The sequence below is a fragment of the Pteropus medius genome, unplaced genomic scaffold (genome assembly GCF_902729225.1).
Source record: "Pteropus medius unplaced genomic scaffold, Ma_sr-lr_union100, whole genome shotgun sequence".
NCBI classification, from domain to species: Eukaryota; Metazoa; Chordata; class Mammalia; order Chiroptera; family Pteropodidae; genus Pteropus; species Pteropus medius.
This window is the reverse complement of record NW_024350323.1, coordinates 245,035-268,477: the sequence shown is the minus strand read 5'-3', so window position 1 is coordinate 268,477 and position 23,443 is coordinate 245,035. Positions and strand designations below refer to the sequence as shown.

At 45.3% G+C, this 23,443-nt stretch overlaps 1 pseudogene; it reads right to left on the bottom strand.

Annotated features, from left to right (window-relative positions):
• Positions 1-19,144: 19,144 nt before the first annotated feature.
• Positions 19,145-19,265, bottom strand: LOC120583626 (uncharacterized; annotated as a pseudogene).
• Between the last annotated feature and the right edge of the window lie 4,178 nt (positions 19,266-23,443).

Sequence of the window (23,443 nt, the reverse complement as noted above, 5' to 3'; positions counted from 1 at the left end):
CAGAGGCACGACAACGGCTCTGTCACAGCCACCTCCAACTGCACACCAGCTATGCCTGTGGCCGTGCGTTCATAGCAATAGCGCACAGCATCCTGGCCTAAGAGACGAGGCCACTTCCGTTTCCGTTTCCGGGCCTCTCGTGCCAGTTTAGCCAATGAACTTCGGAGGTCGATGAGGGAGACCGTCTGGATTCAAATCCCAGTTCTTTCTTTCACCTTCTAACTGGGTGACCTTGGCCTCGTTACTGTCTTATTTTCCCCATTCATAAAATGGGGGGCTAAGTATAGCACCTACCTGGTTGGAAAGTTTAAACTATATGAGTTAAAGCGTTTACCGCGGTGCCTGGCACAAAGTACGTTCTCAATAAATATTATGTGTTATTATCGAAGAAGCTGAGGCTGTGGGAACAGACATAGATTCGAATGGTGCTTCTGCCGTCTTTAGCTGTGCGCCCTTAGGAGAGGCACATCACTTCTCGAAGCCCGTTTCTTCATCTGTAAACTGTGGGTTCCCTGCTTTCGTAAGGGGACTACTGTTAAGAGTGAATGAGCTGACACTCATTTACACCTGCCATGCTTGGCGCATAGTAAGTGTTCAATAGATGAGTTCCCTTGCTCCCTCCTCCTGTCCCGGATGCCCCGCACTGTCCTTGCTTCTGGTTAAGCAAGACTAGCATCGATTCGGTATCGTCTAGACCTGAGTTCAAATCCAAGGCCTTCGGCTGTTGGGCCGTGTAACCACCTTAGGCAAGGCTCTATCTCTGGCGCCCTCAGTTTCCCTGGCTGGAACATGAGGATGAAGACAAACATTCCTAGTCCCATCCCAGGCTTCTCATTAAGGATGATGAGACATGAAGAACCTGGCACGTAGCAGGTTCTCTCTCTTAACACGAACGCTCCCGCCTCGCTTTCCTTCTCCCTTCCACCCGCCACAGCCTATGGGGGCTCTCAATCCGGAAGGGCCTCCCTCGCCTCACGCCCAAGGCCTGCCATGATCGGCATGGCAGGCATGAAGCATGGTGGCAGGGGTCGGGGAGGGCCTGCGGGGTCGAACACATCAGGGGCAGGTGGAACCAGAAGGGGCTGGGAGTCTGTGGGCAGATGGGCAGGGAGGCTACCATGTTAACCCTCACCAGATGGCCAAGATGCGGTGTCCGGTCTAAAGTCTAAGGACCCACGTAGGGAGAAGCCTGCTGTGGCTGAGACCCACGAGTCAGGAAGGACAGCCTCCCTCCCAAGGTCATTGTGATCTTCCTTCTGCTACGTATCGAAAGGGTCACGTTTGGGACCACTGGAGGGACGAGGCTGTACAGAATGAGACAGAAAGTCAGAGACCTACTAGAATGGCAGTTCTCAAACTGTTTGTTCTCAGAACCCTTTACACTATTAAAAGTTTTTAGACACTAATGAGTTTCTTATTTATGTGGTATAACCAGTACGGTTATGTACTGTATTAGAACGTAAGACCGAGACATTTAAAGCATAGTGATTGATTCGTTCATTCATTTTCAAAAATGCTTAAAATCAGACATCTTAACATACATGACATACTTTAGAGCGTATTTCCAGTATATTTTACGAAAGAATAACAATATTTTCTAGAACAAAAATAAATTTACTGGGAAGCGTGGCACAAGTTTAGATGTTTCACAATTCTCTTTCATGTCTAGCTTAATAGAAGCTGCATTCCCATAGCTGCTTCCACTCAGGCTCTTTTGTTCTGCCAGTTTGCTTGAAGTACTATATGAAGAAAATCCTGCCTCCCGCACTCATGTAGTTTGAAAGGGTGTAAGGGACCCCTAGGGGTTCTTGGGCCACACTTTGAGAACCACTGTATTACCAGGAATAATCAGACCTCACTAGAGAATCCTGGAACGCATGAGTTGGAAGAGCCTTGCACAGCAGCCATTGAGCAAAACGGGAACCATAAAGAAAGGAATCGCCCAATTTTCAATGGCAAGTCCAGGGCAGAGCTCAGACTTGGATCACAGACAGGTTCGGGTTCTAGTACCAGATCTGTTATTGATGCAACAGGCAGAGGTTTTCAGCACATTCAAAGATCACAGCAGAGATAAAGAGCATAGCAAAGATTATAAAGTAGTGAGCTCCCTGTCGCTTGATGTATACAAGGGAAAAGTTGGCCCAGCTAATCTGTCATGTGCCTATGAGACCCAAGAGCCCAGCAGAGGTGATCATAAACGGTCCTTGCACCAAAGTTCAGGCATGGTCCCTGTGGTGGGGCCTACCTAACCAGTCGCTGTTCCAGGTTGAACCAGGAACACGGTAGGCAGAAAGAAGGGGTAGAATTATTCCGCATTTATTTTATTTAAAAAAAAAAACAATTTATGTGTTAATTTTTTTATACTCTACCTTTCATTCAACAATGTCCAATCATTCAACAATATTCATGCGACACCCAGTGTATATCAGGCAAGATGCCAGGTGCCCAGTTCCAACACAAGCTGTCAGTGATTTCAGATGAGAACGATACATCCCACCATATTACAAAACCCCCTGTCTCACCTTCCTTTACTTCGACCTGCACCTGTTCATTTTATGCTCATTTTAATGAATGTCATGGACCCAGCGAACCGAGGAACACTGCATTCGTTGGGCAGGGATGTCATAATGAGGAATCAGAAAAGGAAACCTGAACAGAACTTGGCATTTGTCATTCATTTTTTTTCTTTTTCTTTTCTTTTTATCGAGGTAACATTGGTTAATACCTTTATGCAAGTTTCGAGTGTACATTATAATCGGATCTCTGTATACACTACAGCACGATCACCGCCAAAAGTCGCTTCCATCGGTCACAATACATTTAACCCCTTTACACGCTGTACCTTCATCTCTGGTAACTACCAATCTGTTGTCTGTCGTCATTTTTCATATTTTCCTTGGTCTCCAAGTATTCGCCCATCTTTCTTTCAATCGATGAATTCCACTATAACGGAGGGAGAGAGCAGAGCCCAGTGGAAATAAAGTTTCTTAGCATTCTACAGGAGGGCAGGGACAGAGTGAAAGGCACAAGGCTACGTTTCTATTTCCAATATCTACTGTAAAGAATAGAAGCACAGAACGTTCCTGCGAGACAAGCATTTCTGAAACAATCTCCAAACATCAATTTACTCCCCTAGAGAGGAATAATAATATACAGAGCTCCGTGAGGGCAGAAACTGTCCCCAAGGGAACATGCTTTTCCAGGGCACAGGCATTTTTCAATGCAAAGCCACTCACGTGGGCATCTAGCACTTTCTGTCAACAGGGCACAGGATCTTATATCCAGGCTTTTGAATTTTACTCATGTATTCATCCATCCATCCATCCTTCCTTCCATCCATCCATCTATTCATTCATTGAGTAGACTTTACTGATCACTATTCTTTATCTGGCCTGAGGACACAGAGATGACGATTTATAACAATAGCTAACATTTATTCGGCACTTTATATATACTTGCTCTATTCTAAACACTCTCAAGGCTTCATCTGTTAGTTTTCAACACAACCTCATGCAGAAATTACTCTTACAATTCCCATTTCACAGACGAGGAAATCGAGTCCCGAAGAGATGGGAAATCTTGCCGAAAGTCATATAGCAGGTAAGCAAAAGAGCTGAAATCAAGCAAACCTCACCTGACTCCACAGCCTGATTTTTTACAGATTACTTTCTACTCAGACATGGTCTGTGCCTTGGCGGGGGGCTGGCTCAGGCTCCACAGGGGAGTATAGCCAGGTAGATAAAAGAACTCTGATCCCAGATAGAGCATGAGGAAGCGGAAGTAGACAGACAAAGAAAGTGTTATCGGAAGCTAGAATAAGGTCAGCTCACAGAACAAGAAAGCTTAAGAGAAGAGGTGGCATTCAGGTTGAAGAATGGGCAAGATTTGGGGAAATAATGGGATAGTCACTTCAGACAGAAGGGATAGCACAAGGCCTGAAAGCAGGAATTCAGAAATCACATGTGACAAAGTTCATTCAGGTGGCCTGTGGTGTAAGGTGCACAGAGCTGCCACATGGAGCGAACGTAAGTACAGGATGCTTACTTTGAATTTCAGATAAACAATGAATAATTTTGATAGTATAGGTATGTCTAAAGTTTAGCTGGCATCCTGTATTTTCTATAGTAATCCTAAGGGTGCATAAATGAGGTGCTAGAAAGAGAAAAGGTAGCCTAGAAGCAGATCGTGCCAGGTCAGGTAGTTGCCATATGACCTTGAAAACATGCCTGTCTGAGCCTTAGTTTTCCCCATCTGTAATGCGGGGGCATTCTTACTATACGCCAGACACTCCTAACCAGTGGGGCTTCCATGGTGTATGAGGAACCACAGTTCCCGCCTTCCTGATACTTACATGCTAGTGGGGAAGACTAAGAATAAATAATCAAGTAAATACACAATGAAAATAAAATGTCAAGCAAGTGATAAGGACTATAATCATAGAGTAACGGAAGAAGACAAAAAATAGACCCCTTCTGGGGGTAGGGCTTATTTTAGCTGGGAAAGCAGGGCCTGGAGCCTGGGGGGCGGTGGATTGTGGGAGGGATAATGGCCCTGCCTCTGAGGGCTGCTGTTGACGCTCAGAATGTAAAGTGGTTAATGACTGAGAAAGTGCCCCAAGGGGAAGAGTGGATCTGTTCTTTGCCTCTTCCTTCTGCCTGGACGGAGACGCCTTTCCCCCAGCTCCTGCTCATGGATGTTCCCCTTCCCCGAGGCGTCTGCCCCTCCCCTCCATACAAAGGGTCCTCCCATTCCTGAGAAGAAGGCAGAGCAGATGGCCCGTTTGTGCTGCCCATGGGCAGGGGAAGTGGCACTTCCGGAGCCCTGTGGCTTCGACCCAGCAAGGCCAGAGAGCCAGGGTGTGATCTGGGGGACAGTGGCAGAAGGACCGTCCCTAGATAGGCAGAGTGACTCCCGGGAGGAGAGTAGTAGAAGAGCTTGAAGGCGGGCATAGGAGCTAGGGAGGTGCCCCGTGAGCGCCCTTGCCAGGGACTGCCTGCGAAGAGACCAACACTTCGGTTTAACCGCCCGCGCAACAGAAAGGGAAACTGAACAGTCGAAAGTACCAGCCTGAAGTCACATGGTAGGCCCTGGCATCGTCTCAGTCTCTCTATGCCAGCCCAGGCTTCCTTCTACTGTCCTACTCTGTGCCCTCACCTTCCAGCGCACATCTCAGCAAGCCCTGGGTGCTGGCACATCCTCCCAAAGCTGGGGCTCAGTGCATGCGCTGCATTGGTTCCTCCCGTGGGAAATGGGAGTGCTGACACTAGCCATTAGGGACAGCAGTTCAAGTTTGCTGTCTTCTCTCCTTCCTCTCTCTCCCTGCTCCCCGCCGCCCCCGGTGCGGGGGGCTCATGCGCACCGGTGCTGACCCCTGCTGGCAAGGCCGAGCAATGGCTGGAGAGGCTAGTTTCCCCACGAGTTTCTGGGGTCCTAGCTCCATCTTCTACAGCTGAGTGATCTTGGACAAAACTCTGCATCGCTCCCTGACTCGGTTTCCCCTTCTGAAAACTCTGGATAACAATCTCCATCCTGCCTACCTGCTAGGGTTATTATTTTTTTTTAAAGATTAAACAATAGGATGGATGCAAAAGAACTGGGGATCTATAGGTACGGGGTGTTTATCCTGGTCCAAACAGCTAAGCTGCCTGCCCATGGTGGAAATTCACTGAGATAAGCAGGGTGTTTGTGCTTTTTAACTCGTTTACATTTTTTTTTCCATAAAAATGGAAGCTTTGGCTTTAACATCAACCCGCACTAAGTTAAACATTTATATCAAATGGGAAAGTCACACTTGATTTTTAAATATACAAACCGTTAGATACGATTCCATGCTTTTCTCACGCATGTGAAATGCTCTTTGTGAACTGGAAAACACTATGGAAATATGTTTTTACTACTGGATGTAGATTCCATTACATCTCCTTCCAGAATCCTCAAATTCAGAATGAGGCATTCTGGTCGGTTCTAATTCTCTGGCAGCTCAGACCATTTTAGCATCAAATGTGAGCGCGTCTTGTCACAGCGTTGGGATGGGATGTGCTCTTTGCGCCTCGCTCTGTGGAGTCGTGGTCAGGAGGAAAGGGACTTGATCTGGCAGTATAAAGAATATAAGTCATTCAGTCCCCCTCCTTGGCATTTGGACTATAGAGGTCAAAGGGTACGGGGTGAGGACAGGACCAACAGACCTGGGAGACACCGCATGACCTTCTGTGTCCACATCTGTGTGCATATCTGTCTCTAGTGGGAAAAGGACGGAGGGAAGAAGACAGGTGGATCTCGAGAGCTCGGAGACTTTGCGGGCTGCTCACTGATCTCTCATGCTCAATCATTTGGGCTGCTCAGTGAGTCTCCCCTCTTCTGAAAAATGGTCCAACCTCCACCTTTCACGGAAATTGCTCATATCCTTAGGTACCCGGTACTACCGCTGCTTCCCCAAACACAGTTCCTGACCATAGCTTATTGACCAGAGATGGGTCCAGGGACGGCGGCTGACTTAAGCCCGGACCATGGAATTCTAGCCTTTGACTCCTAACTGGACATCAGGAGAGGGATTGGGTCACCATGGGAAGAGGGCCAGTCTGCAATACGAGATACTGAAGATGACACGTGGAGAGAAGCTGATTAGTGAGATGCAGCTAGATTCAAGTCCTGGCAGCATTCAGGGCCTCGGTGCCAGCGCTGCCTGAGGCCCAGTGACACCCCTGCCGAGTCCGAGGTTTGCTTGCTCAACTCTACCTTTTTTTTTTTTCGCCCGAGCTACTTTGAATTGAATTGAGGTTTGGGGGTCAATTTCTAACAAAAAGAGTCCTGAAAATTCCCTATCCTTGGTTTTTCATCGTCACATCTTTTATGGCCAGCACTGTTAAGGGCCCCGAGGGAGAAACCAAAGCAACTCGTTTTTCCATCATTTTCTTGTTTGACATCACCGCTGCTTTTGGCTATCGATTACTTTCTCTTTCTTGAAACACTTCTCCTACGTGGAAGGCTCCTCGTTCTCCTTATTCTCTTCTTCTGCCACTGGTTCATCCCTTCCCCAGGGAGACATCACCTGCGGGGAGACAGACATCCTTCTCTGCCTATTCCGTAACGATTGCTTTTCTCGAAAGTTCTATCCTAGGCAAACTCCGCTCTCCCCAGATGAAATCACCCATGTTCAAGGCTTCAACCACCACGTATCCGGTTGCCAATTCAACAGCTAAAATGCAGCACGTCCAGCATTGAACTTGCCATTTTTCCTTTTCCTGAACTCCCCACAGCACCCTAAGCCAGAAACCTGCGAATCCTCCAGGCTTCCTGTCCATCTCCCCGCCACCTGTCTCTCTCCCTCTCTCTGTCTGTCTCTATCTCTCTGTCTCCGTCTCCATCTCTATCTCTGTCTCTGTCTCTGTCTCTCCACATGCTGCTCTCTCTTGGTTTGTCGACGTTTTCCTTTACCTGGTGTTAATGGCAATGGAGCTACTTGTTGCAAATCGGAAATTAGAGATGGTCCAAACATGCCCTTTCTGACAAAATTGTAACAAACAGTGTGTAATTGGCTGTCTGAGTTATTATCATGACTGGTCTAGCAAACATACTACACACACTAACTAACTCTACCCTACACTAACTCTTGAATCTTCTCAGCCTCTCTCTATCCCTTCCACCTTTGGCCTGGATCAGGCCTCGGCTTCTACTGGGGGAGAAGAGGTTCAAAGTGCCCTGGGGAAGCATGTCAGGACGCCATCAGGGGACAGGGACAGCGTCAAACGCTACGGCTCCTGACCCTGTTCCTGCTTCAACCGGAACAATGCTGATTGATTCCTTGATGTACATTACTGGGACCCAGAAAAATGTCACTGGAACAAAAGGTTCCTAGCGCGCAAAGAAAGAGAGAGACAGAAAGAAGAAAGGAAGGGAGGGAGGAAGGGAGGGAAAAGGAAAAATGAAAACCATTGAATTAAATATGGCACCAGCTTCCTAACTGGTCTCCCTGCCTCTAGCCTCCATCTTTCTAATCTGCCTTCCGGTGTTGCCTGTGGGATTGCGGTTTATGCAATAATGTCTTGTAAACATTTTAAAACATAAATACTACATGAATATGGTTTTGTAATAAACAGTCCAAACAATAAAGACGTCTGACCGTGGAGAAGCGGGTCAGGGGGGTCAAATACATGGTAACAAATGGAAATTAGACTTTTAGTAGTGAGGTGCGATAGAGCACACAGGTATCAGATCATAATGTACTCTGGAAATTTATATAATGTTATTAACCGATGTTACCTCAATAAATCAAAGTAATTAATTAAAAATGTTCATAATAAGGCGGGAGAAGGAAAACAGAGTATTAAAAAATAGGGGAAAACCAGAAAATAATTAAATAGTAATCCTAAACCCAAACAAGTCGATAATCACATCAAACCAAGCACACCACTTAACAGATAGAGACTGTCAGATGGATGAAATTAATAATAACGTGATCCAATTATATGCTTTCTTAACGAAACTCACTTTGAACAGAATGATCGAGGAAGTCTCAAATTTAAAAAAAAAACACATACCACAAAAACACTAACGAAATCAAATCTGAAGTGCTTATGTTATTATCAAAGTGCATTTCAGAGCAAAGAAAATTATGAAGGCAAAAGAGAGACATAACATAATGATAAAAGAGTCAGTTCACCAAGAAAAGATAGCAATCCTAAATGTGCGCGCACCTCCAAGAGCGGTTTCAAAATACATAAAACAAAAGCGGACAGATCTGAAATGAACACTAGACTAATCCACAGTTCGAACTGGAGACTTCAATACTCTTCTTTCAGTAAAAGATAAGACTAGAAAATCCTCAAGGATATAAAAGAATTGGATGACAGCAATCTGACCTTGTTCATTAGCGTGAGTAGATTTTTGCTGATTCTTTAGTTTTACTTCTTTGATTTCAATCTGGATGTCTTTTTCTTGCCAGGAACTCGTGCCTAGAACCTGCAGTACAATGTAGACTAGAAGTGGCAGGCGCGCATTTCTCTGTCTTATTCCTGATCTTGGCGAGAGGGGACACTCAGTCTTTCCTCTTTAAGTAAGATGTCAGTAGTGGATTTTTTGTTTTTTAAATCACAGAGTTTTGGATGTTTTTCCCCCTTTTTTGCATCTATTTAGATGATCATGTGACTTTTGTCCTTTATTCTGTCAATATGGCATATTACACTAATTTTTGTATGTTGAACCAACTTTGCTGGGATCAATCCCACTTGGTCGTGGTGACATAGATATGGCCAATTAATTTTTCCAATTAATTTTTGATAAAATTCGAACGGCAATTCGACAGAGAAAGGGGAATCTTTTCAACGAATATATTGGAACAACTGGACGTCCAAATGCATAAAAATGAAGTTTGACCTAAAACTGGCACCTCATACAAAATTAATTCATTTACATCACAATAAAGCTGGAAAAATTTAATTCGAAGTCTATCATAGATCTAAATCATAGTTTCTTGACCCAAGCAAAACTGTCCCTGGTTAAGAACCACAGATCTAAATAGAAAATGTAAAACTAAGCAGCTTTTAGGAGATAATATTTATGACCTGGAGTTCTGCAAACAGTTCTTAGATCACCAAAAGTACAATCCATAAAATCGATAATGTGAACTTCATCAATTAAAAACCTTTGCTCTGTGAAAGATACTGTTACTGGGATAAGAAACAGCCTAGAGACTACGAGATAATACTTGCAAATCGCACATCGGACAATTGACTTTTGTCCAAAACATACAAAGAACTCTCAAAACGGAACAGAAACAAATACAAGCAATCCGATGAGAAAATGGGCTAAAGACATGAAGAGACATTTCACAGAAGATATACAGATGGCAACGAAGCACACGAAAAGATGTTAAACATCATTAGCTATTAATGAAATACAAACGAAGTCGCCATGAGAGGCCACTATGAGCTTACTAGAATGGCCAGAAAAAAAATACTGACAATAGAGTGTTTGTAAGCACGCCGAGCACCTGGAATCCTCTTATATGCCATTTGGAATACAAAATTTTATAGCCATTTTGGAAAAGAGTTTGGCAGTTCCTTATAAAGTAAACCATACATTTACCATATGACTAAGCAAGCCCACTCCTAGAGAAATTAAAACTTATTTATCGCACTGGACAAATTAAACCTTATGTTCACACAAAGACTTGTACAGGGATCTTTATAGCAGCTGTTTCTAATAGCACAGAAACTGGAAACGATGCAAATATCCTTTAACTAGCGAACGAATAAACAAACCGGTACATACAATAAAACGGAAGGAACACATTCACACGTACACATTCAGATGGCAACATGGAAGAATCTAAAATGGATTGTGCTAAATGAGAGATGCCGGTCTCCAAAGGCGATGTATCGTATGATGCCATTCACATAGCATTCCCTAAAAGACAAACTGTGAACAGATCAGTTATTGCCAGTGTTTGGAGGGGGTGGGGGCAGGGTGTGACAAAAACAAATGGATAGCGCTGTGGAGAGTTTCGTGGTTGATGGAAATATTCTATATTCTGATTGTACAAATTTATTTGTATGTTAAAACTCACAGAACCTCACGCCCCTTCAAAGAGTCCATTTTACCGTGTGGCGATTTAAAAAGTAAAACTGACAACTATAAAATATCTATTCCCATGGTCAAATACACTGAGCAAAATAATACATTCTAAATTTAAATAGCACTTTATTACAAAGTGCTTTCATAGATATATTTCACTTAATTCTCACAGTAAACTGAAAAGAAGGGGCATTATTCTCAGTTCACACATGGGGACTGTGATACGATATATATCATCAGTTGATCCATAGTCCAGAGTGCCGTTCACTGGTCACGCTGCCGCTTCCAGCTCACAGAGGCAGGTGTGTGATCCAGGCAAAGCCACTTCCCCTTTCTGACCCTCTGTGTCTTAATGTGTAAAATGGGGATGATGACGTTCGCTTGACAAAGATGTAGTGACATCTGTTGGTTTTGATGCCTCACGTTTCTTCCTGGTGGGACCTGTCTCTTCTCCACTGTGGGATTCCAGCCAGTTATCAATCAGCGGGGGTCCATCTCCGCCATCACAAAGGGAGGCGCTTGACCCCAAACAGCCAAGCGGATGGCTCCATCCCCCTGGACGCAGTGATCCAAGAGAGCACACATGGCCTAGGCAGGGTTCACCAGAGAACTTACAGGAAGATTGAGCATGAGGACCCAGCTGTGCTGAAAGTTAGCCCTGCCCTTCAGACTTCCGGTTAAGCGTGTGTGTCTTTTTGCTTAAGCTAGTTGATTTTCAACCAAAAGTTGACAGATTCTGTAAAAATAGTGTATTGTGTGTGTGTGTGTATTGTGTGTTATTATTTTATTATTGTGTGTGGCACATAGTTGACTCTGAAAGAAATATTAGTTCTCTTTTCAACTTCCGGCCACTTTGCTTAAATATACTGAATTAACAAATATAGATTTTTTTTTTAAAAGTATGGAATTTTTTCCTCTTGCTAGTTGCCTCATCTGAAGACCATATGTTGCTTATTTTTTCAGCATTTCTGTACGGATCCAGATGGAAGCTTCAAATAAAGGGGCAAAGCAAGGCCGACTCCATGCGCCGGTCTACAAAAAAGTTACCAGTTGTTCACTTCCTAGCGATCTGAGGGTTTACATCCGCTTGACATTTCACATCAATGGAATCTCAATGTATTATCTTCTGTGTCTGGCTTCGCTCGTCGGGCATATTTTAAGGTGCATCCACATTGTAGCATGAATCAGTACTTTGTTCCTTTTTATGGCTGAGTAATGTTCCCGTTCATTTTTACTTTGAGAGTCTTCTTAGTCATACACCTGTCTATTTATATCCCTATTTCTTTAGCATTCATTCATACACAAGCCTATTCCTCACACATAATTCTGCCCCCTCGCCTCTCCCATCCTGGGACTAGGGGTCTCAGACAGTGGAAAGAGCACAGGCTTTGTACTCACAGGCTTGGGGTCAAGTTATGGCTTTGTAAGGGTTAAGAATTACGGTCATCGATGAGATGCCCCTACCCAAGCACTCGAATGGCTGAAATTATAAACAATGAGTTTGTAAAATTAGAAATACTGATGTCAGGAAGGATGTGGTGTGAGTATGCATTGATTGGTACAAGCACTTGCAAAACCTTTTAAGCCATTAAGTGAAATTTACACTTATCGTGTAACTCAACAGTTCCTAAGTATTTACGCAAGGGAAATGAAAGCGTGGCTCATAAAAATATTTGAACAAGAACGTTCACAGTAGATTTATTCAAAATAGCCAAATGCTGGAAATAGTCTGTTCGTCTGAGTACTCGGAGAAGCGGGTATCGAAATTGGATTACCTGAGCAAGAAATGTATGAAGGAAAAGGCTGTGGGAGAAGCGAGGGCTGAGGGAGAAGACGTGGAAGGAGGAAGGCTGAGTGGATGTTCAGCAGCGCTGTCCGGGAGCCTTTAAACCCAAATCACCCATCAGAGAAGTCCCCCGGGTCCCAGGATTGGGCCTGCTTTAGTGACCCCATCATGCTCTCGCTGCAGGGGCAGCCTTTCGTGAAAAACTGGGAAGCGTGGCTTTTGTGGAAAATTTTAGAGCACAGAAGAAACGTCCATTCCCAGGAGAATGAATAAACTGAGATATTTATACAATGTGATACGACTCAGCAATAAAGAGGAACAGACTACAGGTACGAAGAACTAGGGTCAACCCACGCGACACGCAGGGTGAAAGAAATCAGACACGAAGACCACGTGAAATTTTAGAACCAGAAAAGCTGAAGTAACCGAAAAAAAAAACACCCTTGATGGCCTGGGACCAGGGACAGAAGGAGAGTGATTATAAAGAGATACAAAGGACCTTTTAGACATGATGAAAACATTCAATATCCTGATCACGGTGATGATGACGTGACTGTTTACATTTGTCGAACTCATCGGCCTGTACGTTCAAATGAGGACTTCGTTGTATGTGAAGTCTCTTTAAGCTTTATTTAAGCAAAGAAGTTTAACAGAGAGTGCTTGCTGCACTCAATATGAAGTCCTTGTTTTTTTCATAACGATACTTGAATTTCATTCGGGGGCATAATTCACTTAGCTGAAAGAGTACATTCCTCAGCCTGACCTGCAGCTAAGATACGCCCATGTGACTAAGTGTCTTAGCAACTTCTAAGAAGGTAACCGAAAGGGAGCTGACTGGGCTGGGAAAATCCAGGCCAGTCTGGTTTTTCTTTTGTCTTCCCCTGCTTCTTTTTTCTGTTTTTAATTAAATTAATTGCGGTGACACTGGTTAATAAAATTATAGCGGTTTCAAGTGTACAATTCAAGAATACACCATCTGCTATTGTATTGTGTGTTCACCACCCAAGGTCAAATCTCCTGCCGCCACCGTGTATTTGACCCCTTGACCCTTTTCCACCTCCCCTATTTCTAACTGCTGCCTCGCATGCAGATAGAATGGATGGCACCGAGAAATTGGAGCTAAAGTTCCAGACGATGCCAGCGAGTCAGCACACCAGCCTTTGACCTCTCACCTTTAGACATTCTTATATAAGAACAAGCTTCTATCTGATTAAAGCCCTCTTGCTTTGGAGTTTTGTTAGATGCAGCTGAAGCTAATTTTAACTGAGTATGTTCTTTACAATCACATGTATCTTGGGTTCGAGTCCTAGCTCTGCCACTTCCTAGCTGTGCGGCCTCGGGTAAATGATGCCACCTGTGAGCTCTGCTTCCTCATTCGTAAGATGGTGACACACACGCCAAACATCCAGCGCCGAGGGTCCCCCTTATAGCAGAGAAGCAGGCTTGCCCGCCCAGAGAAGACTACTAACATAGAGTGAGTGTCCTCATGGGCCAACGGCTTCAGCCCATCACATTGGATACCCCACCCCTGGGCCGCCAGAGCCTTCATTCATGCGTCTATTATGTGCTTTTCACATTGCAGTTAAATGTGTCCCTTTACATGTGTCTCTCCCCCTGTCCCCCAGCCCTACACCTGTCTCCCTCCTACCTTGTCTTCTGGAGAGACCCTCCTGAGTCTCATTCATTCAACAAACGTTAAGTGCCTACTATGGACCTGTTCTGAGGTTAAGAGGTAAATTAGACATGGTCTGTCCTGTCATAACTCAGGGTCGAGCAGGAAGGACCAACGGGAGAGTATGATTCACCTTAATTCAGTGTAAAGCACAGTGACAGATGTGAACTCAACCATGAGGGAGGAGACTGCCTTGTTCTCCTTACTAAGCACACCGAAGAGACACGGGATCAAATGTATAAAGTAGGTCATTCTGGCAACGGTGTGACAGGTAGATTTGAGCAAGGCAATATGGAAGCGGATCACTTACGTGTTTGTTGCTAATAGTCTAGCAGACAAGAGAATATGAAGCCCTGAACCAAATCGTGGCAGTGGAAATACAGAGGAAGAGATGGAGGTGAGATGTGTTAGGTGAGTAAAATTAGCAGGATTGGTGACAATATAGGGAAGTGAAAGGGAACTTTAGGGTGACTCTTAAGAGTCCTAGCTTGGGTAACTGAGTATAATGGTGATGTTCTCTAAAATAAGTAACGAGCGGGCGTTGAGGGACCTACTGAGTCCAGAAGAGACACAAAAAGTTTGAAGAACAAATGGGACTTTCAAGCGACTAATAGGTGCTCATTTCTATATCATGCTAGAAATCCTGTGTCAAAGATTTGGACTGGAGATTTTAGCATTAGCAGAATTTTTTGAATTTATTGGCTCATCCATCCAGGAGGGGAGCTTGCTGCCTTCAGGCACAGCTGGATTCAGGGCTCAAAGCTTATGAAGTTTCCCTCAGCTGTCAGCATCTGTCTGTGAGATTCATTTTCTTCTGTCTTCTTCCGGGTGGTAAAAAAGCTGGCCACTGACGACTCAGGCCCGCATCTTTACAACTCGTGACCCAAAGGAAGACAGTCTTCTCTACTAGCTCTAGCAGAAAGGGCCTAGGGAGGCCTCTGATCAGCCCACGCTGGCTTGAGTACTCGTCCCTTAACTGATCACCGTGTTCGACAAAAGGAAGCGATGCGATTGGCTGAGTCCAGGCCCCATGTCCACTCCCGTTGACAGGGAGGATGTAGAGCACCTGAGTGCCATTTTTACCTGGATAACATGGAGTGGAGGGAGGAATTCTCCAAAGGAACCAGAAAAAGGATGCCCATGCATGCTAGGCAGGGAAAACGAGGGTGTGAATAGGCTGCTGTGGTAGTTGACGTTTCGAGATTTCATTATCTCGGGAGAGTTTATAGATTGGGAAGAGCAGAAGACAGAGAGAACACCCACTTTTGACGGGCACGTGGAACGAGAGGAACCCATTAGGAAGAAACAGACTATCGTGGGAATCGAGTCTGATGTCATGGACAGGTGACGAAAATGTTTCCTGCAGGGATTGGTCAAGTGTCACTGCAGCAGAGTGAATGTGAGTATAGACAAGTTTTATTTTTTTGAGACGTTTGGATGAGAACAGGGTGGCATTTGGACGAGAGGTAGAGGAAAACACATTCCCACTCTTGGTTCTGAAGCTATGTCACTGGCTTGGATCAGATTTCCTCCTGGACTCTAGATGTCTGCCAGGACTGGGCTAGCTGAGTTCTTGACCCTGATTTTCAATCCTGCTTCCACTTCCACCTACACCGACCACTCAACATATCACCCGTGCCTGTGGCGACCATCACTGCCCATTAGCTTCCCATTTCCTTGGCTCGATGTCCCCTTCATTCCCAGCATGCCGTGTGTCTGGTACTATAAAGGCTGTATTGTGTTGGGAGCTAATACAGATAGTAGCAAGGACCAGTGTCTTAGCCGTTTTTGAATCCTCGACATAATGATCATTTGTGGAACGTGTGAGCATTTAATCACCCACGTATCCACACTCATTCTTCCCTCCCGACTCACGAAGTTTGTCTACTTCCTCTAAAGGTAAATCTACCAACTATTTTCTGAATGCCTATTCTTTTCACTTGCTTTGGGGAGTAGCACCCTCAATAAACCCTTTTTCTGGGAGTCTGTCACTTTCTCAAGAGTTCCTTCCTTTTTCGCTGTTAAATATTCACATATGCACTCAGCAAGAACAAATAAGTTTGGGGGGTTTGGTTTGGTTTTGGCACTAGGTTGTAGCCCTTTTATCTACTCTACATTCTCTTATCAGAGAAAGAGCAGTGGACCAGAAATGAAGAAAACTCGGTTTTATCCTGGTTCCTTCCAATAGCTTTGGGTAAAACGAGCAAACTTAATTATCTCGAAAATTCCTTTAATCTCTGATGGTCTGTGCCTGATACGACTCTACAAATAAGGAAACAACACTCAGTGCCTCTACCTCCTATCAAATACCTGTGGAAACTTCTTTTAAAAATAGCCTTTGTATCCAGTTAACTAGTGGCGCCATAATGCTGCTTATCAAAGCACTGAAAATTTAGTAGCTTAAAACAAGCATTTATTTATATTTAATTCTTGAGTCTGTGGGTTGACAACTTAGGGTACAGCTGAGCAGTTAGTTCTAGTCTCAGAGAAGTTCTAGGCTCACCCACTGAGTGGTGGGCTAACGTAAGGTGGCGATGGCTGGGTGACCGGGCTGTGTTCCTGACGGCCAGCAAGCTAATTCAGACATGTTGTCACAGAGATGGCAGAGAAATGAGAGAGATAAGCAGAATCACAAAACTTCCAGTTTCAGGGTGACGTCTCGGATGATACTTATCTCCCAATACTTCGAAGACGCGCCCCAGTTGTCACTGATCACCGGTATCTCGTGTGGGACCAAACAGAACCATGACGCGTTTCAGCTATGACGTGTGCGGGGTGGTAGGGAACTCGACTTCTCCGAGCAAGTAGTTAACTGAGCGCAGGAGCAGGTGTAGTTCCCAGCACTACACAGAAGGCCGAAAACCCACTTTCTCCCCTCACTTCAGGATGCCTGAGAGGCCTGGCTTCGTTTCCTTAACGTCGTCAGCTATGATGTTACTTTGGCGAAGAACTGATACGGGAAAAAGGCCACGGAGTCACCAAACCTGAGGCTGAATCCTGGTTGCGCTGCTCACTGGGTGACTTAGGGCAATTTATTTAATCTCTGAGTTTCCAGGTTCCTCGACTTTAATAGCACCAACCTCAAAAGGCTGCCGTGATTACAGGAGATTCTGCTGACAAAGCAGCTAATACAGTACCCGGCGTATGTTACTTGCTCAGTAAATACGACTTCCCTTTCTACCATGCCACCCGTCCAATCGTACGCGGCCTTCAAAGTAGTCGGAATACAATATATTCTATCTAAACGGTATGCGGCACGTAACGTCGGGCCCTGCCTTTCAGCACAAGAACAGGCAAACGCAGGTTCTCCTTTCCAGTGTTTTTTATTCGCACATTTAACAGTCACAAATAATTTTACAGATTTCTTCTTTTCACGGGTTCCTACTGATAGCAAAGAGCGGGATGAAAGTGGAGTATGGAAGAGTTTGGACCAGGTAGCAGCAGTGATGGCGCAGAGAGAGAGCAAAGACTGGAAGAAAGAACCTTAACCGATCACCGTGGAAACAGCGGCGCGGGGCGCTCCCGACCCCACGGGGACACTGACTTCATTAAGGCAAAGCCTCTCCTCGGTTGACTACTCCCTACTTTAGCAAACAAAAAGACAGCCGAATTCTCTGCCTTCTCTGAGGTCTTAGGAATAGAAATAATTTACTATAAGCAACCAGATGCTTCCCTTGACTATAAACACCTGAACAGACAAGTTAGAAATAGTGATGCATTAACCGTGCCTCTGGGAGGAGTGAAAACAGGCACAAGTTGTTTGATTCCTAAGACTTTGAGAGAGAACGGGGAGGGGTACGCGTGTGTGGCGGTGGTCGGAGGGGCGGGGAGGGAAGGGGGCTCCAGGAGCGATGAGGGCGCGAAGCCAACCCTTCCCAAGGTACAGCGGCGCTTGTGTTTTTCTCAGATGCTAATGCGGTGTTCTGGAATATACTGAAAGAAGAACGAGAGCTGTCTACCCTCAGCCCGTGCAGGCTGTGCCGGCTAGTAACAGGGCACTTAGCCTGTACTAACGATGCAATTCAAAACTGTGCCCTACTGTGTTCTCTCCGTGTTTTTCCGATCTTAAATCGATTCACTGTGTGACCTTGGGCCCTTTACTTAACCTTTCTGTGCTGTGATTTTCTACTTGTAATAACGAGAACCATAGTACTTTATGTTGAGGATTTGAGATGCATGAAAAGCAGTTATGAACAGTGCCTGACCAGAAGTATCCAGACAGAGAGCAGACTGCTGGATGCCAGGGGCCTGGGAGAAGGGGCGCAGGCACTGACTGACGGATACTGGGTTCTTTGGGGATCGATGGAAACGTTCTAAAATCAGACACATGGTGGTGATCACTGCACAATTATGTGACTATACTGGGGAAAAAAATCACTGACCTGTACATCTCTTTAAAAGGGTGAATTCTACGGTTACATGTATCTCAATAAAGCTATAAAAAATTCTTAAAAAAATAGAATAGTGCCTGGCACACAATTTAAATGCCCAATAAATGTCAGTTATTATAAGTAGTAATATTAATTATTATATTATTAATTATTTGGCCATCCTATAGCCTAAATAAATCCCTAAAAATTCCTCATTTTTAATAAAAGCCCACGGAATCTACAAAATTATTTCTAATTTACATACATGGATTAACATTCACACATGTATTTCTATCTAAATTGTCTCTGAAATTAACAGTCTGAGAATCACAATTTCAGTATTTTACTCCGGAATAAAACAGCTGCATGCAATGGACGTCTATTTGTCACGTGAGAGGTTTATATAAAGTCCAATGGCTTGAAGTTATCTGAAATTTCAAAAGGATGAGAGATTTTCATTTTCATCTCCAGGAGTAAACAGAAAGTGCAGTAAATAGACTATATAAAGTATACGATTCAGTGTTCCAATACAAGCTCGCTAGCTTTCTAATCACATTTGGGGGACAGTTTATAAAAAGACAAAAACAGTAAACAGTAAAATGCTTCCCAGTCCCACGCCCTGTGCCCTGACCCCACCTTGCCCAACAACGGAAACCCACCATAATGAAAATGCCCAACTGAAATCATGTAATTAGCCTTTTAAGAGGTAAAAGACCTAACGATTAAGTTTTTTTTTATTTTTTACACCTCCAGCACCTGGTCTTCCTAGGTGGTCTCCCATCCAAGTACTAACCAGGCCCGACCCTGCTTAGCTTCCGAGATCTTGATCAAGATCGGGCGAGTTCAGGGTGGCATGGCTATATATCGATTAATGACTTTTAAGACTACACCGCACATTCAAAAATGTTCACACTAACTGAGTTTTCCTCATCTGAGCAGCGATTAAATGCAATCTTCACCTTTTCTATTGCTAAAGAATATGACGATGGCTTCTCAACCTCAGATGGAGGAGCAGCAAGCGATAAGCCACAACGGCAGCGAGGCTCCCACACTCGCATTTCATGTGAAGCATGAAACTTTCAATTCCTGGGACAGAGTTTCCTCTGTTGGAGTCCACTCCCTTCTAGTCCTTTCTATAATTAGCTACATGCCTTTGCAGCAAATCAGGGAAAGCTGTACAGAAGGTTACAACTTCCAGATACTCAGGTCATCTGTCACAGAAAGCAATTATTTTTTTTTTGCATCTAGTAATATTTATACCCTGAAACTGGCCACTCGTCTTCAGAAAGGTTATTAAATTTCCATTTTACCCAACTCCATTTTAATCAAATAAAGCCATTCCCTAAGTCATCCAAGACCAGCAGATTAATACACGGAACTGGCTGCCTTAACCGCATTACGGAGAACCAAGCCCTCCCGCACGCACACACACCCCAAAGCCGAGTTCAGGTCTTAGGGATTTCGGACCAAATATATAGCCTGAGTGAGATTTGGTAAAGACTTCATTCCCTTTTGAAAAGCACGGTTATTTCTTTACTTTTACATTATAATCACTGGGACAGATTATAAAACAACTCCAGAAGCGAGATCTTTTTAGTGGAACTTAGAAAATGCCAGACAATGAGATGGATGATCACTCAGGACTAACTGCAAAATAAGAACATTTCAAACTACTTCCCTTACCAATTCAAGAGCAGAACATTGGCTTAGGCCTCACAGAGTTTACTTTAAAATTAAAAAGGGCCTTCGAAATAAATACAAATATGTAACCAAGAACTCTGGACAAGGCTGCGACAGAGGGGACCAACTCTGTCACGCTTTTGTAATTGAGCATCATTCTGAGAACCCAAATGTGCCCAGGATCGTCCACTTGGTTAATCTGAGGATGGAGAACATACGTTTTCAAAATTATACATCTGTGTGCAGGTAGTCTTTAAATACGAGATGAATAAAAATTTAAATTCTAGGAGAAAAAAATGTTGTGCAATTTGAAATTCCTAACTTTCTAAGTAACTATTTACAATGACTGTTTTCTGCCTTTGTCTATTAAGACTTCTTCAGTGTGCAAGTTCTAGAACGCAGCAGTTCACACGACCTTGTGGGGGAGCCCTGTTTGGCTCAGCGCCAGCCTGTCCCATGCCCTGTGCTCCCTGAAAAGCCTTCACACTCGTGTGCATAAATAACTGTGACTACAAGAAGGCGCGCATGCGCGGAGAAGTTCTCGTGTAAAGGACAGCTAATCGGCTTTACAAATAAAGTCTAGAACTAAAAAAAAAAAACCTGCTACCCCCCCCAACCACAATAAACACATCTAATGTGGAAAGGCAGCGGCGTCACGCTCCCAGTGTCAGCGCTCTGTGCATCAGGCATGGGAACACTAGGCCCTCCGCATTCACACGGTTAAACGCAGGCTTCGCCTTCTGCTTGGCATCCTAGTTGGAGGCCAGATGACACTGAGCAAGGGAGAATATGGATAGCTACGCTGTAGCCAAAGCCACACGTGGTGCCCTGCGCCAGGGACCTACCGGTCCCAGCGTCTGAGGTCTTCTACTCCGTCCACTGAGCACTTCGGTCAAACCAGACGGCACGCTGAGGCTAACGCCTTAGCCTGCACACTCAGAGCTGGGGGACAAAGTTAAAACTGCTGTCACTGACGTGCTGCTAAACATGGCACACACGTGACTATATGGAAAAAAAACCTAAAGAAGCGGAATCTTTAAAGCGAAAAAAGGACGAACTTTCTCTGATCAGAATCTGGCTAATGCACGCTTCCTTCCCCCGCATCGGCCAATCGCCCTCCAAACCTGTCGCTGCCTTTTCAAACTGAAGTGAGAAATAAAAGATGAGTACAGACCATCCACTCTTGTGTATTCTGGTGAGAGGCAGATTCCAATGGTCATAAGGCAATGTGTTTAAGAGCGCCGCCTGAACTGTTCTCAAAGCTCAAAAGTTGCCGACTCTGTTCAACTTGGAGGCCGCAGCCACGTGTTCCCGAGTCACTGCTTGCCGCCCAAACAGCCCACAGGGACCCCCATCACCCCTTAAGAAGGCATCGTACTGTGTCCAACGCACATGCAGCTTAAAGGAATAACAGGCAAGAGGAAAAGGACAGTCTTTCAAACATGAGCTCGTCACGAGTGGCGATGGTGCTTCGGCTCCCTCGTAACCCCGCAACGTGGCCAGATACCCAATACCTCCAAAGCTAGACAAAAGAGGGCCGGGGGCAAAGTTCCGTGGTGCGTTGCATTGTTCGGGGGAGCCTTCCATCCACTGGTTTTTGATTTCCATTTCCCGATTTACTAAGGAGTGAAGGTGAGAATCATCCAACTGATGACAAAGTAGAACAAGAACACGGGATAGACGGCGAGGGCTTTGCGGTTCGGAGGCTGGCTGTCGGCGAGGAAAGCCGTAGACGCTGAACGAAAGGAAACAAAAAAGAACATTGAAACAGCGAGACTGGCGTGACTGCTGGCATTTACTACCTGCCATGCGCTCGGCGTGCGCTAGAGCAGTTACACGAAAAGTTCCCTTTTGTTTGTACGACCCTCGGAGGAAAAGGCCTCCTGCGGCATCTCTTCCAGACAGCCCACGGCTGCTGCTTTCAAGTGGCAAAGCTTTGAGCGTTTTCAAGCATTTTCGATGGAAACCTTTCTAAAAGGGCTTCCTCCTGTTTTCTCAGAGGTCACTGCGCTGTGCTGAAGAGGCTTACCAAACCGTGAGCGGTGACCTGCTCCTACGGCGAATGGCTTCAGACTGCTGTGCTTTTGAGTACCTGTTCTGAGTATTGAGGAACAGGCTCCTTTGGATGCCGGCCCTCTTGTCCACCCAGAAAATGCCCACCTATCAATGACCACCCTTCAAGGAAACCATTCCCGAACAACCATCTGGTGTCCTCGCCTCTGTGTCCCCACTGCGCCCTGCACAGACGTCACCTCCCACCTGGAATACTTCACTGTCCTTGAGTGTTTCCACGTCTGGCTGCTCCACTGGGCCGTGGCCTCTGAGGCTAGCACAGCGCCTGGGACACACAGTCTGTGCTTCGTAAATTCCAGCTGAGCTAGAGAACGGATGCCCCTGAGAGCCCCATTCCTGACCTGCCGTGGGCCTGGACGCTGGGTAGCCAAGCCCCCACGCGGCCGCACCCCGAGGGAGGCAGGGAGGGAGGCGTTCGCCCATGGGCAAAGCAGCCGAGCATCACAGACGGTCCCGGAACATCAATTCCAGCACTCTCTGACCTGTCTTTGGATTACTTCTTGGCTTTTAACCACGTCCTGGCAGAGATGTTACTGCACTTGAAATATCAGGCGGTCTGTTTATGCCATTAAATAAGGAGTGAACGTTTCCAGTTTAAGGTAGAGTTTTAAGAGTTTTAAGAACGTAAAAACAATGAGCACATAGCGTTCGCTGCCACCGCCATGGGCTCTTCCTACTCTTTCGCAGACTTTTCTACCGAAGCAGGAAAGAACCATCTAGCGGCACGGAACCTGCAGGGGGTACAGTGCAGTGCTAAGCAGGAATGCCGGGGACTTGGGTTTGCAACTTGATTCCCCACTCACTCTTCCTATGCCCTAAGGCACGTTGCTTAACGTCTCTGTGCCTGCTCCTCATCTAAAAAAAAATGGGACACAACAGCACTTGGCCCATAATAACCAATGTGCAAATGCCAGCTATTATTTTTATTATGATTAATGTGTCAGGGAAAGGCCCGGGTCATTTCTCCAGTCCCCTGTGCCGCCTACACACGCCGGAATGAGCTGGGTCTGGTGTAATCTCCTTTCCCAGTCCCATGCATTAGTTAAGGGTTTTCGTTTTTAAGGAAGTGACACTCCACGTCTTAGCGGTCTGCTCTGCTACTGTAGGGATAAGCACATTCTTACCTACTATAGACCAGGCGAACATCACGATCACCACCAAAAGCCGGACCATGAAGTTTATCGGTCCATGTTCAGCCAAAAGCACCAGCCGGCAAACCAGCATGGCCACTGTCAAGGGAAGTATGCAGTAACCCAGCACACAGAGGCTCTGAAAAAACGATCTGAAAGA